The 24,445-nt window shown below is 43.4% G+C and overlaps 1 protein-coding gene across 3 annotated transcripts in view; it reads left to right on the plus strand.

The window, feature by feature from the left end:
* Positions 1 to 24,445, plus strand: part of Rin2 (Ras and Rab interactor 2) — a 206,732-nt gene that overhangs the window by 39,452 nt on the left and 142,835 nt on the right. Inside the window, exon 1 of one of the 3 annotated variants that reach the window (XM_029472240.1) lies at positions 4,701 to 4,747. The exons of 1 other annotated variant lie outside the window; for it this stretch is intronic. The gene's annotated coding sequence lies outside the window, so the exon portion shown is untranslated. Of the gene's footprint in view, positions 1 to 4,700; positions 4,748 to 18,331; positions 18,660 to 24,445 lie in introns of those variants that run through there. One more of the 3 variants, XM_029472239.1, reaches the window with a different exon arrangement.

Below are 24,445 nucleotides of genomic sequence, written 5' to 3' on the forward strand. Positions count from 1 at the left end.
CTAGAATTGAAGGAATGAGATGAGAGTACACCCTACCAGACCCTAGGGTGCAGCCAAGGCAGACCTAATAGAAAGGTTTACAACTTTAAACACCAGATATTGGTATGTAATTTATTATACACCTTGAGGTTCTCACCAAAAACCAAAACAAAACAAACAAAAAACAGAAACTAAAATTCCGATTCATCAGATGGAAAGAAGTGATAAAGATTAAAACAGAAGTAGATGAAAGAGAAACGTCAAGAACAAGAGAGAGAATTGCTCAAAGAGTCAGTTATTTGAAAAGATGAGCAAAACCTATGAACCTGAAGCTAAACCAAAAGAAAGGGGAGGTACGAAGTGCTAAAGTTGGAAAGAAGAAGGAATTGTCATAACAGATTATGAAATCCAGAGGATCATTAGAGAATACTTCAAAAACTTACATTTCCCAAAGCCAGAAAACCTACAGGGAATGCATACATTTCTAAATGCATCCAACCTACAAAGTTAAAGCCAGGAGATATAAACAATTTAGCTAGAACCAACACTAAGCAATGAGATTGAGCGGTAACTAAAAGACCCACCATGGAGAAAAGCCCAGGACTCACTGCGGAGAGCAGGTTGAGGTATGTGGGCTACAAAACATCCTTAAAAGTCTAACAGCAACACTTCTAAGGGAGACACTACCGATCTCATTCTATGAAGCTCGTATTTCCATGACATAAAAGTCAGATAAAAACACAAGAAACTTACAGACCAATGATGAACATAGGAGAGAATTAAAGGCTATGATGAACATAGAAGCGAAAATACTCAAAAAAATACATGTAGATCAAGTTAACACATCAAGAAAATCATACAGCATGACTGAATGGATTTCTCCCCAAGGATAGACAATTGTTCCAAGGTACGTAAATGAATACATTTATGTAAATATATAAAAATAAACTTAAGGGCAGAAATTACATGATCGTTTAGATAGATGCAGAACGGGTCCTTGAGAAAGTTCAACATAACTGAACTGAAACATTCTGAAGAAATTTGGAATAGATGATGCACATTATCTAAAATAAAGGCAACATACAACAAAGCTACAGCCAACCTTAATATTATGTGAGCTGAGAGCTTCTCAAATCTGGAACAAGACAAGAGTGGCCTCTTTGGTCTTATTCAATACAGGACTGGAATTCTTAGCTAGAGCACTTAGACAAGAGAAAGATATAAAAAAGGATAAACTAGGAAATGCAGTCAAGCTACCCCTCTTTTGCAGGTAGCATGATTACATCCATAAAGGATCCTAAACCTTCAGACCTGAAAAACACATCCAGTCATGTTGCATGTAAAATCAGTAACATTAATACCAATAATGAAAGAAACACCAATCATGAGCTTGTGGAGGAAGAAATTGGGAAAAACAAATCACTCACAATGGCTTCAAAAGGTAAATAATCAAGAACAAACCTAACAAATGAGCTAAAAACCTAAGACACTGAAAAAAAGATATTGTAGAAGACACTGAGTGATAGAAAACCTTCTATACTCCTGGATTGGCAGGATTAATGGTATAAAACTGGCTATACTACCAAATTAACATATAGATTGAATACATTCCCCATCAAAATTCCAATGATGTTTTTCACAGAATAAAAAAAAAATCCTGAAATTCATGTGGAAACGCAAAAGATCATAGATTCCCCAATTCAGTCTAAAGCAGAAAGAACATCCTTAGCAGCATCAGAACCATCCTGCAGCCCACAGTAACAAAGACAGCATGACACTGGGACAAAAACAGATATGTTTATAAACATGTGTCAAAAACACATTCATGGAAAAATATATTCGGCAAATGGTGCTGCTAAAATTGTATGATCAACAGAAAAATAAGCATCCACATCTCTCACTTTGCCAAAAAAATCAAGTGAAAAACAGACCAAAGACCTTAAATTTAAAGCCCAAAGTACTGAAACTGCTAGAGGGAGACAGGGAAAACATTTCAACCTATGGGCTGAGAGATTCTGAGTAGAAGAACCTCTCAGCAGCACAGGAAATGGCCTTCAAAGTTGACCAATGGGATTCTATGAAATTAAAAAGCTTCCACACAGCAAAAGAAACTATCTGCAGAGTGCAGACAGCCTGACGAATGGAGAATATAGCCATCCATACATCAGGTAGGAATACATAAAGAACTGCACAAATAGGGGCTGGAGAGGTGTCTCAGAAGTCAAGAGCCCATGCTGCTCTTTCAGAAGACCTGGGTTTGACTCCCAGCACTCACATTGGGTGGCTCACAATGGCCTGTGATTTTAGATCCAACAGAGCTGCTGCTGCTGCTGCTGCGCACGACTGCATACACACACACACACACACACACACACACACACACTAGTACACTTAATATTAAAATAGATCTAGAAAAAAAAAAAGAACTACAGAGACAGGCAGAGAAAGACACCCAGAGAGTGGGCTTTGTGCCTCACCTGAGCACCACAGTAGAGCTGGCACTAGTGGCCAGGGCACTGATTAGCCAGCTTTGAGGGCATGAGTGTGGGTGAGCTGGTTGTGAGGTAGCGTAGGTGTTAAGGTGATGTTCTCTACTCCCTCACCCCTCACCACCTGGGATAATCAGCAGAGCTGGCCCCAAGGTCATGAGAGCAGAAGAGCTGGCCCTGCCCCTCACAGGCTACAGCACTCAGGAGAGTGAGCCTGGCACCTTACCTGGGCAACACAGTGAAACTGGCCCTGATGGTGAAGGCACTGGTGAGCCAGCCACAAGTGTGTGAAATCGGGAGAGTTGGCCTAGTCCCTGATGGCTGCAGCTCTTGGTAGAGCAGATCCTGCACCTCAGCTGGACAGCACAGTGGAGCTGACTCTGGGGGGTACAGATGAGATGGCCTTGAGGGCATGAGTGTGGGAGAGCTGACCCTACCTTCTGCTGGAGGCAGTGCTGGACAGCTGTCCCTGGTGGTGGGGATGCGGCAGAGCCAGCAGGCTGACCAGCTCAGCTATCACCCACACCCAGATCCAGGGTTTTGAGTCAGCCGAGCCCAAAATCTACATCATCTATGAACCCTTGGAGTGCTGGAAAGAGCCAGTTCTGCTGATCTAAAGCTTCAGGATCTCCATGACACAGGGCAGCAACAGGTTAAGTGGGAGGAGTCCCAATGAGGGTCCAATATTGATGGTATGGCAGAAGCCAGAGGCCTCAAACCAGACCAATTACTCACTGCCATGAACATTTGTAAGTGCAGCTGTGTGGACAGAGGGGTATACTGTGGGACACACTGTGACATACTGCAGCTTCCGCAATCAGGTGGATTTGATGCTTTGTTTTGCTTATTTGTTGTTTTGTCTGTTTTATAATTTCTTTTGGTGAGGAGGTTGCAAGGGCGGATATGAAGGCGGATATGAGGGCGGATATGAAGGTGGATATGAGGAGATGGGGAGATGAGTGGGACTGGGGTGTATGATGTGACCCTCACAATCTGTTAAGAGTTGGGAAAAGCCGGGCAGTGGTGGTGCACGCCTTTAATCTCAGCACTCGGGAGGCAGAGGCAGGCAGATTTCTGAGTTAGAGGCCAGCCTGGTCTACAGAGTGAGTTCCAGGACAGCCGGGACTACACAGAGAAACCCTCTCTCAAACAAAACAAAACAGAGTTGAGAAAAAAGAACTTCAGAAACTAAACATCAAAAAAAATATAACTACCAACAAAAGAAGAAACATGAATGGACAAAAAAAAAAAGTTGTAATGTGTTTAAAGTCTTCAACATCTTTGGCCATCAGTATAATGATATTAAAGCTATTTTGATATTCTACCTCCTGTCAGAATGTCTATCGCCAAGAAAAAAAGTGATAAATTTTGGGGAGAATGTGTAAAAATAGGAGCTCATATTACTATTGTAATAGTGTTGGGTGATGCAGCCACGATGGGAATCTGTGAGGATATTTCTCAGGAAACTAAAGACAGAACGACCACAGGAACCACCGTACCGCCATCAGCTCTCGAACATGGACTCAAAGGGCTGTATCATACCAAAGAGGGTGCATTTGTTTGAAGATGTTTGTTGCTACTTTATCTCCAATTACAGGGCAATCGACAGCCTAGGTCAAACTAGAAAATATCATATGAAGGTAACCCATACAAAGACACAAGTACTGTATATTCTCTCTCAAACGAGCATCTTGGTTTGTAGTTTATATAAATGTGATTAGGTGGTGCTGTGTGTGGGTATAAGTCAACAAGTGAGAAAGAATCTGGGAGGGAAATAAGACGTTTTAAGGAAGTGGGTGGAGAGCATTATAGAGCAAGTGTGACAGCAAGGAAAGGGGAAGACCGAGGGGTTGGAGGCTACAAGTGACAGAGGGGAGAGATATGGGTGACAGGCAGAAGGAATATTGATCTACGCACATATGTATGGAGATGTCATAAGGAAACCGAGCATTCTGTATGTGCATTAAAAAGTTTAAATCTGCTTATTAACACAACAGAAAATGCACACACATACACATATACATACCTTTCCCAATTTACACAGCCTTTAAATTGCCCAAGAAATGTAATGTTAAAAAGGTATTTATAGATTGTATGCAAATGCTTGTTTCCTTTATATAAGAGACTTACCCATCCTCAGATCTTGCTAACTGGGAGTTTCTAAAACCAATTCCTAGGAATACTGAGGAAGAATATATATATATTCACATGGAAAAACGGAGAGCAAAGAGCAAAGAGATCAGATTGACTTACCCTGGATCACACAGAGAATATCTAAGGTAGCCTTTGTATGGCATCTTAGCGTCCTCTTCTGGGCATCCCATGGTAAGGTGCTTTCCCCACCAGGAACAACCAGCGTCACAGAGCTTTGAACTCCTTCCCCTTTCCTAGTTATGGTTACTGTGCCCAGGACAGGACGAGGAGGGGTTACAGGAGATGGCAGATGACACTAATGAAGAACTTACTGCAAGCAGTAAGTGAACTATTTGGAGTTGGTCCTCCACTCTACCTGTGCAATTAGGCTGTGTATTTTTCAGTGCCATCTTTGGATTCCCTCTTCTCCCCTGGCTGCATCCTGAAGGAGGATGCCAACAGTTTAAGTGTCATATTTTACATACCACAGATGGGGGCTCTAGTACTGTTCAGAGCCAGCCCTAAACTTCTGCCACTGTTGGGCTATTTGAAATACTCCCTCACTCTGGGCGCTGTCTCTGGGACTATCTCTCAGGCCTCAGCCCTGTACACACAGGAGCACAGTCTGACCTACTTCCCCTGTAGATGCCCCTCTCCTCTCTGCGCTGTAGTAGAATCTTAGAAATCGGTGCTTCAGCTTGTACAACCACTCTGGAAATCAGTCTGGCAGTTCCTCAGAAAATTGGACATAGTACTACCAGAGGATCCCGCAATACCTCTCCTGGGCATATATCCAGAAGATGTTCCAACCNGTAAGAAGGACACATGCTCCACTATGTTCATAGCAGCCTTATTTATAATAGCCAGAAGCTGGAAAGAACCCAGATGCCCCTCAACAGAGGAATGGATACAGAAAANNTGGTACATTTACACAANGGAGTACTACTCAGCTATTAAAATGAATGAATTTATGAAATTCTAGGCAAATGGATGGACTTGGAGTGCATCATCCTGAGTGAGGTAACCCAATCACAAAAGAACTCACACAATATGTACTCACTGATAAGTGGATATTAGCCCAGAAACTTAGAATACCCAAGATATGAGATACAATTTGCAAAACACATGAAACTCAAGAAGAACAAAGACCAAAGTGTGGACACTTTGCCCCTTCTTAGAATTGGGAACCAAACACCCATGGAAGGAGTTACAGAGACAAAGTTTGGAGCTGAGACGAAAGGATGGACCATCTAGAGTCTGCCATATCCAGGGATCCACCCCATAATCAGCTTCCAAACGCTGACACCATTGCATACACTAGCAAGATTTTGCTGAAAGAACCCAGATATAGTTGTCTCTTGTGAGACTATGCCAGGGCCTAGCAAACACAGAAGTGGATGCTCACAATCAGCTATTGGATGGATCACAGGGCCCCCAATGGAGGAGCTGGAGAAAGTACCCAAGGAGCTAAAGGGATCTGCAACACTATAGGTGGAACAACAATATGAACTAACCAGTACCCCGGAGCTCTTGTCTCTAGCTGCATATGTACCAAAAGATGGCCTAGTTGGCTATCAATGGAGAGGCCCATTGGTCGTGCAAACTTTATATGCCTCAGTACAGGGGAACGCCAGAGCCAAGAAGTGGGAGTGGGTGGGTGGGGGAGCGTGTGCGGGACTTTTGGGATAGCATTGGAAATGTAAATGAAATAAATACCTAAAATAAAACAAATCGGTGCTTCTTCTCTGTGTTTCTGTGCAGAGGCAGGCATGTGCTGCCATCAGCTGGTTGAAAAGTCTTAAGAGGTTCAGTAACAATGCATTTCTTTATTTTTCTCTGCATGCTGTTTCTTCCTTTTCTGCTCCCTCAACCCTATCCTCACTATTTTCAATGATGGTTTTAGATTTCTTAATATGGAAATAATGCATAAACCTTGCCTGAAATAATTATTTGTGCTGGAAAGCTTGCTGTGAGTTAGGTCCTCTAGGCAGGTTGCATGTCCTTACCTCACTTAAGGTTGATAGGTGCCATTCTTGTCTGCATTTCAGAGTTGAAAATGAGTTGTGACATCTGGCACAGTCTGGTGGTCAGTGAATAGTCACCATTATTTGTAAGAGTGAGGTCTTAGTTTGGGTCAAGAACTGGAATGTAAGACCAGAGAGATGGCTCAGACACTTTCTGCCATGCCTGGTGACCTGAGCAGCTTGTGTTTGAACCTTGGGGCCCACGTGGTAGAGGAGAGGACTGACCCCTGCAAGTTGTCCTCTGTCCTCTGACCTCCACGTGTGCACCCTGGCATGTATACACCACCCACATAAAATGATTAATTGTTAAAAATCAAAATGAAAGACTATACAGGAATATAGCGCCCCGAGTGAGCGATACCAGAAGCATGGTGTACAATTTGGTGTCTGTTGCTGTGATGAAGTACTGACTGACCCAAACCAACTTGAGATGGAAAGAGCCTGTTTTATCTTACAGGTTACAGTCCATGATTAAAGGAAACTAAGACAGGAGCTTCAAGCAGAGCCATGCCCACTAGCTTGTTCTCATGCCCATCTTCAGCCACCTTTCTTATACAGCCCAGGCCCACCCGCCTAGGATGGCATCTCCGTAATGAGATAGGTCCTCCCGCATCAATTACGGTTCAAGAACATATCTCCACGCTGGAGAGATGGCTCAGTGGTTACACGCATTGGTTGCCCTTCCAGAGGCACTAGATTCAATTCCCAGCACCGACATGGCCTCTCACAACCATCTGTAATTCCAGTTCCAGAAGTCCAACATCCTCTTCTAGCCTCCATGAGCCAACCAGCCACAAGATATGTGGGACTCAGTTTCACTAGGGATCTGTGACAGAGTATACAGCATACATTTTGCTCATACCTCAAGCACCTAGGGGTTGGCCAACACAGGCTGAACTCACCTAGCTGCTGCTTTCCCAGCTCTGGCTCAGCTGGGCTCCTTGACGAACACTGTTAAGCCTGACAGGCGCCTGATCACATCCTAAGAGCAGGGTAGAGCAGGAGCTGCCTGAAGGATGCTTCTCTCCAGTCCTACATGGCTCAGGAAGTGTACAAGTAGAAACACAAAGGCCTCTTCTGACCTAGGCTTGCCACCTCTCTCTTATTCTATTGGCTAAAAACCATGTCATGCTCAAACCTGAGTCAAGAGGAGGAACGGGATATTCATTCACCTTTGCTGGGAGAGTTCTTGATATTGACCTTGGCGTAAGACCAGTAGGGCAGCCCACCCTCTCGCCTCTGCCTTCTGCCAGATTGGGAAACCAGAATGTGAAATTTGAAAGTGTTTGCTGTACCATTGCCAATTTTAGTAGTAGCTGCGATTGTCCTTAGTGATCTGCTCATTGCAATTAGTGGGATGCTGTGCACATTTATGCTACAGAAACCTCTCAGCATCTCTGACATCGGTTGGGATTTTTGGCCTTATTTTGGGAGATGGCTTTGTGCATCTTAGACTCACGATGCCTTTGGAGTATGCAGCATGCTCCACTCATAAAATGGTTTGATGTGGAATCTGTGGGTCCCAGTTGATCTTGCTTGTCTGAAGATAAAAGCAGTAAGGACAGTGGAACAATTGCCAGTCTTAGGGATGTGTGTGTTTTCCTTCATTTTAGGTGAAGCCTTTGGATGCTGTAAAATATGCCATTTCTTTGCTTCTCTGGATACCTTGGCTCTCTTAGCTGGCGAGGATACAACTTAGCTGGAAGGAGAAGAGGCAATGCTTTCACGCTGGTTATAAATTTACAGGACTTTTTCCAAGTTAACATGGAAAAGACTTGCTGTTTTATGCTTCTTCTAAGTTCTAAGTCATAAAGCATATGCTAAGGTTGGCATGACTGTGAGTCCTTGGCTGTGCAGAGGAGGCCTGCAGAAGAAATCTTTGCATGATTGAGTATCTTTCCAACTCTCCTGAGTTATTTATACTGTGCCCATGCCTCCTTGTCTGAGCAGGCTAGGCAGGCAGGCAGGCAAGCAAGCAAACAAATAAACCCAGGAGCCCAGGGCTGTACCGCAGTGACATCTTCTTAGTAGTCCTCATGGAACATTCAGTTAAGGTATTAGTGAAACTGTATGTCACAGTAATACTGTCAAAATTTCTGTGTTTGGGGCTGGAGGGATGGCTTGCCTGTTAAGAACAGTACTGTAGAGGACTCATTCAATTCTCAGAATCCTTATGGGGGGTCGGGGTTCACAGCTGCCCGTAATTCCAACTCCAGGATATCCATTGCCCTCTTCTGGCCTCCAAGAGCACACACACTCACACGCACATACCCCACACACAGACACATAGCTAAAAATAATAAAAGTAAGTCTTTGTAAAGTGCCTATACCCTTAGTGGCATGTTTCTGTCTGTAGAGATTAACATAACCCAAGAGAAGGAAACCACTCATGTGCATGAATTAACAAGTGTCACCTTGTGCTGGGTAGATTTATGTCAACTTGACACAAACTATTGTCATTGGAGAGGAAGAAACTTCAGTTGAGAAAATGCCTTCATCAGTCCAGGCTGTGAGTCAGCCTGTAGAGCAGTTTCTTAATTAGTGATTGATGGGGCTTGGGGGGAGGCAGCCATTGTGGGTGGTGCCACTCCTAGGATGGTGATCCTAGGTTCTGTAAGAAAACAGGTTGAGGGCTGGTGAGATGGCTCAGTGGGTAAGAGCACTGACTGCTCTTCCGAAGGTCTTGAGTTCAAATCCCAGCAACCACATGGTGACTCACAACCACCATAATGAGATCTGACACCCTCTTCTGGTGTGTCTGGAGTGAGCAGGGACTGAGTGAGTGGAGTTGACCGGAGCAAGCAGGGCCGTCCAGAGAGAGCAGAGGTTCTAAAGTTCAATTCCCAACAACCACATGAAGGCTCACAACCTACAGTGAGTATGTACACAGCTACAGCTACAGTGTACTTACATACAATAAATAAATAAATAAATTTTTTTAAAAAGCAGGTTGATCGAGCAATGGGGAACAAGCCAGTAAGCCGCACCCTCTCCATGACTTTTGAATCAGCTCCTACCCCCAGGATCCTGCCCTGTTTGAGTTTTTGTCCTGACTCTTTTCTCTTTTGAACAGTAAGAGTTCATAAAACTCTTCATAAAACAGTGATATGAAAGTATAAGGCATATAAACCCCTCCCTCCCCAAATTGGCATTTTATTACAGCAATAGAAACCCTAACTAAGATCTACCTTTGACTCTCCCCAAAATCAAACCCTGGGATCTAAATGCCAGTTATTGACTGGGTAGATGACTCTAGGAAGCATAGCAGGAGAGAGAGAACAGGGAAATGGGACAGAGAGGGGGGAAATAGCTGGCAATCCCAGAGTTACGATGGTGGGAAAGCCGGGTATAGTTAGTAGAAACCACCCACTGATGTTTGAGTTTTGAGCTTTTTCTTGGCTAGCAATATACAGGGAATGGTCCTTTTCGGGCTCCTAGGCAGCAGATGTGACCTTAGGATCTGACCTAGAGATGCATTCTGGTAGGTGGTAAAGGTAGACCTGGGGCCTTCTTCTCAGAAATAGCTAATTGGGGGAGGGGGTGTCTTTAAGGGCCAGAACTTGACCTGGGTGCTTCCCCTCTCCCCTTTCTCTTCTTCCTGTCTGCCAGTATGTGAAGGGTAGCCTCCTCTACACACACCTGCTGCTGTGGCTTCCTGCCCTAGTGCAGAAGGCTAAGCAATTATGGACTGAACACTCTGAAACCATGATCCAAATAAATCCTTCCTTCCACTAAGTTGTGTCTTCTAAGCATTCGATTACAGCAAAGAAAAAGAAAACAAGGCTGAGCCAGGTGCTGTTAGCATCTGTGGCAGTGCACTCAAGAGATTTGGAGGGAAGGAAAGGATAACTTTTAATACTAGGCACAACAGAACCTAAGTATCTTTGATCATTATGTAACCTTTTTTTAAGGAGCATATGTGAAACTCTGCACTTAATTTTAGGCAGAAATCCATGTTTGGAACAAACTCTAATTTTTTTAAAAGACAAATTCTCACCATGTAGACCAGACTGGCCTCACAGAAATCCACCTGTCCTGACCCACAGGTGCTAGGATTACAGGCTTGTGCTAGTGATCTCTGCCTAAGCTCTCATTCTTTAATAGGGCTTCAAGTATAATGTATCTGGCCATAAATTTTACTTTAAGATATACATATGAGTGTTTTGGTACCTTATACAACTTCCTAGACATTTCATAAAATGGAGTGATGTATCAATAAATGGACTTTTTGGGCTAAACTACTTTCACTCAATTATGTTATTAAAGTAACTCATAGGCCAGTTTGTTCCCTTTTGTGTCTTTTTTTATTAATTAATTCTTCTATATATTTACATCCCCATGTTGCCCCCTTCTCAGTCCCTTCTTGAAGAGTTCTTCTCCCCATCTCCCCATTTGTTTCTGAGAGAGTACCCGACTCCGAGTATCTCCCCACCCTGAGGCATCAAGTCTCTACAGGAATAGATGCATCCCCTCCCACTGACACTAGACAAGACAGTCCTCAGCTACATATGTACCAGGCTCCTATGACCAGCCCTTGTATGCTCTTTGGTTGATGGTTCAGTCTCTCAGTGCTCCCAAGGGTCCAGATTAGTTGACATTGTTGGCCTTCCAATTGGGGTTGCCATACCCTTCAGTTCCTTTAATCCTTCCCCAAACTTTTCCATGGGGATCTCCAACCTCCATCTAATGCTTGATCCTTTTGTGTCTTAATTAGATTTCATTGTATAAATGCCCTGAATTTCATTTATGTATTCTGTGTTGGTAGCGATTATGATTGTTTTGGCTTTATTATAATTCCCAAGCTGCTATGTAGAACGTCCTAATGCAAGATTTTAAGGACATTTATTTCATTTTGAGTGTAATTTCTGGGTAATGTAAGTATGTACTTATTTTTTTTTATGAAACTGCTAAATTGTTTTCCTAAGAGGATGTAGTAATTTATATACCCCCGCCCCCCGTCATATCTGAGCATCGCCACTTTTTGAGCCATTTCCCCACCCACAGCTGATATCACAGATCTTCTATTTTATCACACTGGGTAACTCTGCTGCAGTGTGTGGTGGTCTAAGCATTGCCCTGATGGTTCATGACACTGAACATCTTACATCTTTCCACATGCTGATCTGTCATCTGTATGACCTCCCTTGGTTTAATATCAGTTTGCATATTTGGTTTATTCTGTGTTTCATTGTTTTGTTTTTGTCAAGTGGCAAGAGTTCCTAAGAATTACAGGGTTTTTTTTTTCATGTTCAAAATCCACATAAAAAAGTAAATAGTACTCTAGTACCCAGGACTCTCCTGTCATAATGGCATACTCTGGAATTATTTTGTAAGATGGTTAGCGTCACCAAAAGCATCTAACGGAAGGGCAAAGGGGAATTGGATTGTCAGTCGTTGGCCAGAGACAGTGATTTAAATTCACCCACGATGAGCTGTTATATCATAATTCTGTAGCCAAAAATATTGACAAATTCAACCAGAAAACATTGTCTTTATGTCTGGGGTATAGTTTGAACATGTTTTAAGGAGGGAGGCATTTGGAAACATAGATAACTTATAGAAAACTAGATGTGTTGGTAATATGATCCCAAATGTTTCATGTGAAATGATCGATAATATCTTTGGGTCTTACTAAGTGACAAAATGTGCTGTGTAGTTTAGAATAAAACACGGTATCCTTAAACGCTGAACACAGAAAACAAATGTTTCTCGTGTTTGCTCTGAACCGTTTCGTGGCAGGTGAAACGTAAATGTGTACTTGAAAAGTCACAAGTGGAGTGTAAAAGCAGGGATTGCTGAGGTTTGAGTAGCTTGGCCGTAGGAGATTCACAAACATGGGGAAGAGAGTCACCCAAAAGCCAGCCACTCTGAAGCTATCTATACCCAGGCTGTCTGCTGCAGGCTCGGCTCTCTTGAGCATTTAGGTTTGTGAGTGGTACGTGGATAGGTGACCGTGTTGTACACCTCCTCTGCTCTCTTTCTCTTCCTCGGTGCCTCCACCAGCCCTATGCTTCCTGATCCTGACTCACGGTGACTGTTCAAAGCAACTGCTGCAGTCATGTAACATTCTACCCAAGGCTGCTCCCCCTCGCCACCCACGTTGTTAAAGTCATTCAGCTCCTGATTTTTAAAGTCTACATGGTCATCTATAGGGCCAAAATAAACCAGATCCCCTCCAAACATTAATTCAATACTATGTTTTATGAAATTTGGCTATGTCTTTTTTTTCTACTCACAAAGAGGCTCAACATTTGTTTCTGCGTGGTTGTAATAAGCTCATACATCGAGTCTGAGCTTCATGGCTTTATGTGTTTGCTTCCAGAAGGTTCCAAAGTGATGGATTCCAGTAACTTTGAAGATTGCTTGTGAGATAATCAGATTTGTTTGTCTTGTTTTTTTTTTTAATTTCATTTGAATGGATTTAATTTTATCCTCTTATCTAAAGCTATTAAGTAATTCATTTTGAGAATTAAATTATGCTAGAGAAAAGACAATAAGGCAAAAGCTTTTATAAATAAAGATAGAAGTAATATAAAGTAAAAAGTCAACGTTTCAAAGTTTGGTGGTATGCAAAAGAAATCAAAGAAGGCATATAGAGGAATAGTGAAGAGTAGCGAAAACTATTACATTGCTCCCCTTGGCTTCTCACAACTCCGAAGTTTGCTGAGAAGAGCTCAGTGCTTTTGTGCAGTTGTACTGGGACGACGCTGGTTTACTTTGTCATCATTGCGTTTCTTTGCTTTGGAAAGTCACTTTTCTGCTGCTTCTTTACACGCCATAAAAGCGGAAGCCACCCCGACATTCTCGGTGTGGTATTTGCTGATACTGAAGTGTGTTTATGTGGTTTCAATCTGTAGTCCCCACACCCCTGCTCCTTAACCTTTTCTTTTGGATATTGTGAATCATGGTATGGTTCTTTTTTTTTTTTTTTTTTTTTTTTCCTTCTACCCTCGGCACCATGATTCAGTACCCTTCACTTCCTCTGATCACTAACTTGCCCCCACAGCCCTCTGGGAAGCTGATTTGTCGTGACTGAGCAAGCCACCTTGTGTGCCATTGGCCAGCACCAGCTGAACAGCTACCCTGAGGGAGTGGGATGAAGGTGGCCGCCACATCCTGCTTTGGGGAAGTAACAAAAGGCTCAGTTTTGAGGATGTGTCTGCTTTGTAGCAGTGCATGGGTTCCTCTTTATTTGTAATGTACAGATAAATCTCATATTGAGAAAAGGCAAAGCTGTCTCATTGGTGGACTCACTTCTACTCACAAGGTGCAGTTATAAGAGTTGAGCATCACCATCCCCGCGGGTGCATGGTACATGTTTGTGAGTGACTTGAATTTTACCATATGGATGCAGCTTTGAAAAACTTGGAACGGATTCAAATACCCCAAACACATTTGAACTTACTTGAGTCTAATTTCAGAGAAATTCGAGGCAAGAGATTTTTTTTTTTTTTTTTTTGGCTGTCCCTCCTTAGATGAGACGTACCAAGTCATTCTGAACGTGGTACCTTAGTTATGCTCAGTTATTTTCAGTAGTTTCCACTCCGTGTCATCTTGTCCATGGAAAGCTCGAGATTATCAGCCCCAAAGGTAGATGGGACCCCACCTCTACATGAGGCCCTTTTCTTACTTATAGTAAAACAAACCTTTCAGGTTCATGAGTCAAAGTAGTTTAAGAATGGGGACAAACATGCAAAGTAGTTACAGGCTGAAAATGTGTCAGAGGTCAGTTTTGCTTTCCGCTTTCGGTAGTGTTAAGACTGAATTTTTAAAAAAGATTTATTTATTTGTATTATGTATCTGAGTACACTGTAGCTGTGCAGATGGTTGTAAGCTATCATGTGGTTGCTAGAAATTGAACTCAGGACCTCTGCTCGCTTCGGCCCAAAGATTGATTTATTATTATATGTAAGTACACTGTAGCTGTCTTGAGACACACCAGAAGAAGGTGTCAGATCTCATTACGGATGGTTGTGAGCCACCATGTGGTTGCTGGGATTTGAACTCAGGACCTTTGGAAGAGGAGTCAGTGCTCTTAACCGCTGAGCCATCTCTCCAGCCTGAATTTTCACCTCAGGTTTCCTATAAGCTTCCCAACATGGAAACTTAGGGATAGAAACACTGGTAGCAAACAGTGCCTCCTGGAAAGGGGTGGATGTCACTGACCTAAGCTAAGTCACAAGCATACAAAGCTGGATCAAGAGACAGAGAGAAGGCTCAGTCTGTAAAGGCCCTTACCACCAAGCCTGGCAAAATGGAAGCTGAGAGATACTGGAAAATTACCTTTATATTTTCAAAATTGAAATCACTCCATGGTCAGTAGCTTGTTTGGGGTCAGGTACTGTGGAGGGCCAAGGCTGTGGATCAAGTTCTCATGGATTGGATGTAGAGTCTGAGCTTCAGTCAAGAGCTAAAAGCACACATTGGCATTCAAATCCAGATTGCTGTGAATTTCAGTAGTAGTGAAGTGTTACGTTACCTGTCAGACCCATAAAGATTTAATTATTGTTAATGCTCATAGTTTAAAAGAGGTTGTGACATGGTTTAAAACACACACACAAAAAAACTAAAAACAAATTTTTTTTTAGTTAATTGAGGTATTGTGGTATATCTATCTGTCTTTGAAGTAATACTTTACACTTATGAAAGAGACAAGGTAGATATATCTGATGAATACATTGGTAGACAGTCTGCGCAGTGATTTCTCTATGTAAAAAATGTGTGTGCACAGGTTCCTCACATACGAACACATTTGAGCATTCATACATATTCATGTTCTTAACACCTGGTAAGATTTATTTCTAGGTGAATAAAGACTAGAATGTGTTTTAGTCAAGTAGCGTGGCCATAACAAAATACTACCAAGATAATAGCTTTTGCAACAGAAATATACTACATTTAGTTCTGAAAGCCAGGGAGGGCTGAGATCAGCGTGCCCACTTAGTTGGGTTCTGGTGAGGACTGCTTCCTGGCTTGCCGTGGGCTTCCTGACTTGTTGCTGGCTTCCTTCTCCCTACATCCTCAAGTGGTAGAGAATGTGAGCAAGCACTCAGGGAACCAAGGTCACTAACACCATTGTGGGGGGAATATGGATGGGACCCCAGCAATCAGTCCAGAATCCAATACTCTGTCTACATACATTTGTTTTCAGTTTTTCCAAAGAACATTTATAATTTAATCATCAAGATTGTATTTTCGTTCAGAAAACTAAAGCAGAGAGCTGTCAGGAACTGGAAATTATATCTAATTCAAAACTTTAAGTTTTTATTTTGATGCCTTCGTAGCTTTTGTGAGGGTGAGGAGTATTTACCTGTGTGTGTGATCGTGAGAGTTAGACCTCAGGCTTCATGCACATAAGCTAAGCAGTCTACCACTGACTTACATCTCTAGCCCCCAGCCCCAGTCTCTGTAGATACTGAAGTTTGGTGACTTTACAGAGACGAGTGTGTATCAAACGCGTATGGAAAGCCACAGTTTCTAGTCCAGTGTTCTTTTTGCTGTAACAGGTGGTAAGTCTGCATATGGACAGCCGACTTCTTTACCTTCCCACCTTGACTCCCAGCCCCTTGGTGGAGGAAGAGCAGCTATGAAGGCTCTCCTATCATTTCTGGCTCAGTAATTCAGGGGCAGGGCCAGTGAACTTACTTATTGATCCTTAGTTCCCAAGAGTCAGTGTAGGTAGCCAGCTCTGGGCATGAGCTCTAAGGGAAGTCAAGCTAGGTCACCATTTGGTGACTTCTCTGTGGCAGAAAAATATTTGCACAGAACTACCAGGGGTGTAATAAATAGCTGGCAAAATGCCCGTGTGTTTACCAGTTAGCTCTTGCAAGCTGGAGTGGGTCCAGTATGTGGCTGTAGGTGATCCTGGCCCTGCTGGGCTTGGTAGCTGGTATTGGCTTCACACTGGGAATTCAGGCCTCAGAACATTTTTTACATTGTCTCAGGTGTGCTTGGGTTCCACAGAGCAAACCATCGCCTAAATCATGGCCACTCTGGTTACTGGTGGCCCCCACTGCTTCTACCACCTCTATCTGCATGCCATGGAGTTTATGAACTCCACTGCTCTTTACTCAACTTAAGTGAGACCCCTGAATTTTACCTTAGATGTCTTTCCCTCTTCCCACCTCCCCCAGGCACTTAAGTTTTATGTCCCTAAATAGACCTTACATATATGCCCCATCCTTTATATTTATCTCATATGCATGCTATGCCCCATATGGTTGGCCTTCTGCTATTGTACAGTCCTGCTCAGAACTAGTTAGTGGTTAAAACTACTCTGCGTTTTGGGGTTCAATAAGCCAGAACAGAACAGAATCTTAGAACTTATATCTGTGACTGGTTTTCAAGTCTTAGTAGCCAGCCAGCTTTGAGGCTGTGCCTCGTTGTCCACTGCAGTGTGGAACCTGAATGTCGTTGTATGTTCTGCAAGACAGCTCTGCATGCCCTGGCCAGATTCTGATTGCTTTCCATAGAGTTCTCAAGGCTCCTACAGTGGTGTCAGCATTGGACCTGTGGTTTCCCCAGAGCATAGCTTCACCTCTCATTGCCTGCCCAGGTTCTTCTTCCTACCTAAAGTCTGTCCATCCACCTAGGCTTACCCTAGAGGTTACTTCCTTGTCAAGTCTCTCGTGGAATAACTTCTACTTCCCACTCTCTATTCCAAGACACCACTCTCAGCTTTAGTAATGATCTCATAGGTGTCTGGGGAGCACAGTATTTGTGTATGCCATCGCTCATTGACTACTAGGTATGTTGTAGATCCTAGATCATATGAGTGAATTGTGGGCATGCATTGCCCATTAGTACTTAAATGATGGAAGGTTAAACCAAAAACGAGAAAAGTGGATTTTTTTTTTTAAATTTAGGATCATGGCAATGAATAACAGCCAATCAATAATTAGGAAAGAGACAATATGGAAATAAAGGTTGTACAACTTATAGGACCTGGAGGTATAGGCACATACTATGCCTGGAGGCCACATACCTGGATATCATAGTGTAGTAAGTATGTATGCATGAGGGAGAGGGAGAGGGGAGAGGGGAGAGGGGAGAGGGAGATGACTAGTGTCTTCAGGGTATTAGACTACCTAGCATTTCTGTGACAGCTTCAATAAATGAGTTCAGAGCAAGAAGACAGGAATTCTAAGAGGTCACACAGAGATTTAGAGACTGTCATTCTGGCCTCTCTGCAAACCCATAGAGGAAGGTGTCAGAAGAACCGAGTGGGTTGCATCTTACTGTCCCATAGGGAAGTGGTCTCCAGATGGTGGTTTATAGAAGGCTGATGTCTGGATCAACCACATTGAGGAACTAGAAGGAGGTAAGTGGCTGGAGTTTGTGTTGAAGGTGACAGAGCCCTGCTTCTGGTAGAGGAAAACCAAGCTTATCTTCAAAATGAATGCAGCCGTGATGTAAATTTCTAAGGATTCACTCCACAAGGACTAGACCTGGTTTATTTCTCCCCTGCAGAATCCTAAAGGATGTTTACAGGTGAGGTGGGGTTATGATCTCCCAAATCTTCAAGCCTGTGACATCATTCTCCAGGCTATCCACTCTTAGGCTAGACCCATGCATATTTTCTTTGTAGGTGACTCAGTGCTCTGAGCTTCCTGAAGACATGGTAGACTGGGAATGCTGTTGGGTTGGTGTGGCAGAAGTTGACAGGCTTATTAACACTTAGAGTGAGACCTGTAAAGATCTGACCATTCTTCAATGGGCTTCTCAAAGCCTATAAATGAGATTTTGTTCTGTTTGTAAACGAATCCCCCAAATGGCGAGAGTTCCCAGGAACTATACAATGGAACTGATGGAAGATCCCATGTTCATCTGGAGAGCTACAGAACTAAGGAATGCAAAAGCCAGAGCAGTGACAACTTGATTCTGTTTTATAGCTCTACAGGGCCTCTTCACTGACCCTGAAAGGCTTCTGTCTCCCGGGTGTTGGGATTACTACAGTGGTGTAGAAGAGCACCCCTAGTGCCTGTGCTTATGAGACTTTCTCAACAGTGCAGCAGGAGCCTGCTGATTCACACTGGTAAGCCCTACACATCTGTAAATCCTGATGGTAAAGCACCAAGACATCGATTTGGATGGGCACAGCCACATTTTAGTTATCTGTGGTCACTCTTTCCTGCTTACTTTAGCATGCATGTTAGAGTTCACATTTTACACTATAATTTAGCCTGCAAGGAACTTGTATGCATTTAATGTGCTACCATTATTCCCCCAGTCCCCGCAGTGGACTACGTAAAAGAAGCTGATGATAACAGACTTTTTTAGATTTGCCTTTTATTATTGTTTGGGGGTTTTGGGTTTATTTTTATTTTTTTAATTAATTTATTTACTTTACATCCCAATATCAGTCCCCTTTCCTCCCAGTCCCCCTCTCACAGATCCTCCCCCTATTCCACCCTCCTCTCTCCCCCACAAACTACCCACCTCCATTTCCTCTATCCCAGCCCCCATACCCCCACCCTCACGCCACCCTTGGTACATCAAGTTACTTCAGTACTAGCCTCATCCTCTCCCCCTGAGGCTAGACAAGGCAGCCCAGTTAGGAGAATGAGATCTACAGGCAGGCAACAGATTCACGGATACTTCCTGCTCCAGTTGTTGGGAGACCGGCATGAATACCTTTTTTTAAATGTATTTATTTATTTATTTATTTAAAGACAGGGTTTCTCTGTGTAGCCCTGGCTGTCCTGGAACTCACTCTGTAGACCAGGCTGGCCTTGAACCCAGAAATTCGCCTGCCTCTGCCTCCCAAGTGCTGGGATTAAAGGTGTGTGCCACCACGCCCAGCAGATACCTTTTTATTATGTTTAGCTATGTATAAGTATGTGTACAGGAGTTCAGGGGCCTACAGAGGCTCAGGTCTAGAGCTAAAATTACAGATTGTGAGCGACCTGGTGTGGGTGCTGAGAACTGAATGTCTGTCCTCTGCTCTTAACCACCGAGCCAACTCTCCAGCCCTACATACTTTTATGTTAGCCTAGCAATGTAGTAGATCATGTTTCTAAAAACAGTTCTACAGGCTGAATATTCGTTTTCTCAATGACGAGACTGAGGCACGGAATGACTGTTCTAAGTCACAATCATTTCCTGGGACAAAGATTCTCTGTCTTAGCTCTCATCCAACAGAAGCAATGAGAATCTGCCTGTCACTGGAGCTCACAGGTAATGAACATGATGAGGACCAAAATGTCTGCACACTGAGATCTGAAGGCTGAGTCAGGGTTGTGTTTCACCCTAGGGAGCGATTCGACCCCCTCTGAGTGAAAAGTGGGTGCATGGAAGTGAGACCTACTTTGCGCATCTCTGCACTCCCTCTAAGGCAGCTGTTCTCAAGCTGAAGGTCACAACTCCTTTGGGAGTCAAACGACCCTTTCACAAGGGTCACCTACAACCATCAGGAAATACCGATGTCTAAATTATGATTCAAAATAGTAGCAAAATTACAAGTACAGAGTAGCAACAAAAATAATGTTATGGTTGGGAATCACCACATGAGGAACTGTGCTAAAGGGTGGCAGCATTAGGAAGGTTGAGAACCACTGCTCTGACGGCTGCTGCGGAGCACTGGCTGAGTTAGTGATAAGGCTTTAAAAGTTGGACCCATGTTAGGCTGTAACTGGGTCTGTCTCCAGTTGACATCTCCCTTTCCTTCTTGGAAAACTAAGCTTGCCTCAGAGCCTCAAGCTTCTAAGACCCTCATCAAGGAGAATCACATTTCCCATTGGCTGAGCATGAGATGAGTTTAGGCTTAGCAACTTAGGGCTTAAATGTACCCAGCGCATCAGACTTACTTTACCATGAACATCTTTCAGGATGAATCAGGTATAGTTGTTATTTGTGGATTGCATTAGTAACGTGTTTGTCTAATATTATGGCCAAGATGGATGAGGTGGGTATAGACTTACATGGCATCCAGGTTCTTTTCTTCTTGGTTCCCTTCCTGAGGCAGGTGACTGTGTCACATAGGTGATTTTAGGTTCTTTCTCACACCATGGATTGTCAGGCTCCCTAAAACTTAGATCTGGCCCTCTATGACACAGGGATTATTTGAGGGTCTCTTTGAAATAGAATCTCTCAATAATGCTGACTTGCCTGGGATTCACTGTGTGACCCAAGCTAACCTTGAGCTCACAATTCCCCTACCTCAGTCTGGGTTGAGAGTCCAGCATCGGCCCCATTGGTGTCCAGCACCAATTCAATTATTTAAAGTGCTTAGAGACGATCACAAACAGTGCTTACCTAGGTGATTTCTTTTTTAATATCAAACATGGCTTCTGACCGCTCCAGAAAGGCTACGGAAATGCCTAAGGAGTGTCCAGCTTCTCCCTTGCAACTGCCCCAGTGACCTTAGAATTCAGCCTACGTAGTAAAGCTGGCTTCCTCTCCAGTCTTACCATATTTATTTGATCCTCTTACGTAAATTAGACACTCTAATGAGCAAAGTGTTTTGATTTGCTTTTCCTGCTACTTCCGTTGACGTTATCATGGGCCAAAAGCATATTTACAAAAATCCTTTTACTTTTACTGAGCCTTGGTTTTTGTTTTTGTTTGTGGTTTTGTTTTGGTTTTAATTAGATAAGATTCCCCTTTTCTGGGTGCTTCTTTTCTAGAAATTATGCATCTGATCCACTGAACTGGTTGGAGTCTACTGGTGCCTTTGGAATCCTTACTGGCCTTTCATCCTGTGAGTTCATTGTGATGTCTCTGCAGACACAATAGCTGAGTGCTGTGTCCCTCAGTAATTTACTACCCTGTGCAGGTGGAATCCAGACCCTATTAGCAATAACTTTCCATTCTTCCCGTCGGAAGGGACACTTTGATAGACTCCAGGTCTTTCAGGGTTCTTGAAATCTTGGCTTGTATAGACAGGAGTTTGCAGCCTGACCAGGCTTCTCACCCCTAACTATCAGCAGCACATAGATGAGTGAGAATCTGCCCTCACAGGGCCCACCACTTCTGCTTCTGCCTCAGCTTCCTCCTTGTTCACTGGAAATCAGTCAAGAATAGAACTTCTCTCATTCCTCCGTCAACCTTGAGGATTGGGTCTCTCCGTGAGTTAGGTCAAGGGTGTGTCATCTATACTTTTTAATTATAACAGTTCCATGGGAACATCTAGGGACAGTTGTATCCCACTTCCACTTGTGTCTTCTGTCTTTGAGACTGACTTACACAGCAGGGTGAATCACATACTTCCTCTATTGACAGTGAGAAGCACGTCATGTCATTTTTCTCTTGTAGTACAAGAAATTCAACCTAGGGCCTACTGCCAAACTACAGACCCGGCCTGTTTTTTCAACTTTGGATTTGGAGATAGGGGCATAATGAAGTTGCCCAGGCTACCCTTCAACTAAGTCTGTATTCCCTTTCAACCTCACTGACTTCTGTGAGGAGCTGTTGAGTGGCTCATTTAGTCTACCATCCCTAGAACCACGCTTGCCTTACTTCAACCCTACACTGTCTTAACCTGCCTTGGTATCTCAGATTCCCTTTGCTAATTGGCATCTTGGTAGGCTTATCTGGTGTGAAGCCCTAGCAGATATTGTAGGTAGAAGGAGGGGAAAGCCTGGGAATTTCACTTTGGTGTATTAATGATTCCAGATGTGTACCTCATCAAAATCACAGATTAGCTGGGGTCATAACGGGAGAACACCTACATGTAGGAAGGGTGTGCCTATGTGTTCTGAGAGGCTCCTGAAATGACCACCCGTCAGTAAGAAGTTCACAGATGTCGTGATTGAGCTGCCTCTTGAGGAATATATTGGTGTTTTCCTGGTGGATACCTATGATGGACATGCATGGAAGAACAGAGTAAGCAAATGGCTATGGGAAACTTAAGTAGGTGTCCTTAACAAACAAGAGGAATTTGTTAACAGGATGAGATAAAGCCCTTCCCCAAACCCTAGCCCAAATTATATATATCCTGGGTGCACTGATGATGGACCCTCTTTAATAACCTCATTGAGGAAATTGTACCTCCTGGTAAAAGGGAAGTCCCTGGAGTCCTAGAGTTCTAGATTGCAGAGGAGTAACCCATATTAGAGTGACCAACCTACTTAGTATGCCGGGCTTCCAGAGAAGACAGATCATCCCTGACTTACAGTGATTTTTTTTCTTTTTTTATTTTTTCACTTTGCTATAGAATAAAAGTGATAGAATTTCAGTAGAAACTATACTGTAGATTTTGAAATTTGATCTTTTCCTAGGCTACCAATACACAATCCAGGACTGTTAATTGTTCTTCTGTAGGCTGCTGGCTTTCAGTGTCTCAAGCAGGCCAGGCTAGGTTGTGTTTTGTAGTTTAAATATGTTTGACACATTTTTCAATGTGATATTTTTCAGCTTGCAGTAGGCTTATTGGACTACAACCCTATTGTAAGTTAAGGAATATCTGCCTTGTGTTTGATGAGAAGGCACTGTGACTTACAAAGTGACTGAAAGTCTGTATTTCTATGCATGCAGAGGAATTGCTCCAGCTGGTATAGGTAAAGAATGGTACCAAAGAATAGGACTCTCAGAATCATGGATGGACCATGAACTGAGCATCCTAAGTGGCTCCCACAACAACATAGCAGAATTGCCCCACTTACAGTCCAAGAGCAGGAAGATGCTGTCGGGATCACGTCTTTAGCTGTTGTTCAGCGCCACACTAGTTTGGCCTTGATCCCTGACTACTACATGGATGCTGGTTCTTATCCCATATCTGGGGCCCAGTTTCCAGCAAAGCTTTGCATGGGCCCATCTGTTTCATCAGAGCCCAGAGAATGTGACCACACCCCAGCAATAAGAAGCCAGGAAACAAGGGTTCTAGTGTCTTATGTAGCACTCTAGATTAGAAGTTTAGGAATTACCCCTTAAGACCTTAGATGTAGGGGTATGCTCACAAGATTCTGGGCATGTGCAAATGATAGGACTCAGCCTTCAGAAAATACATATTATTAAAAGGATGAGGACAGAGGATGGAATTTGTATGTTTGAGAACCATTTTGGTGAAACCCCTTAGTTTTTTTAATCAAAGCCAACCTCCATGACTTCATATGGGGCCATGAGATGGCTGGTTTCTTCAGTTGTCCCATAATAAGCCCCCTGCAGTCTAACCTCTGCCTGAGTCTGCTTCCTGGAGCCCCATCCTATTATACTCAGCATCTGTAGCAACCACATAAGCAGATGCCCACATGCCACGTCCCACGCCAAGAATGTGCAGCTGCCAATTGCTCCCCACCAGGTAATGTCTGGTGTCTGCTGCTTGGAAATGGCTTCAGTCATTTAAAAACTTGGTGTAAATTTTTACATAAATGTTTTTTTTAACCTGAAAAAGTAATTGGATCCTAGTTAAATATGCACATGGTAAAGCACTTAGGGGGAAGTATAGACATGTGCCTTTTTTTTTTTTTTTTTGAAATGCACCAAAACAGGATGAATCGTCAAAATCTGAATCCCAGCCTAATGGCTTTCCCAGCTGCCCCAGCTGCCCTCCCCATTCCATCCTTCTGGCATTTCCCGAAGTGAAAGTTTTACACATTTAATGTGATGCCCATGTCCCCCGAGGACCCAGATGAAAGGCTGCTGTCCTGAGTTTCACTCTTACTGTCTGTCTTCGGTTTCCAGATGAGGAAACAGAGGCATGAGGTCGCAGAGTTGAGCTGGAACACTGACCTCTGGCTTGGCTCCGCTCCGGCTCCATCTAATTTCCTAAGAAGCTGACACCTCTAAGACAGTGTTCAGGTGGTGTGAATCAGGCAGATGGCATCCGAATCCAAGGGTCTTGGGGAGTAGTGATCACAGCATTGATAACCCAGGTTCATCAAG

The sequence above is a fragment of the Mus caroli genome, chromosome 2, assembly GCF_900094665.2.
Source record: "Mus caroli chromosome 2, CAROLI_EIJ_v1.1, whole genome shotgun sequence".
NCBI lineage: Eukaryota > Metazoa > Chordata > Mammalia > Rodentia > Muridae > Mus > Mus caroli.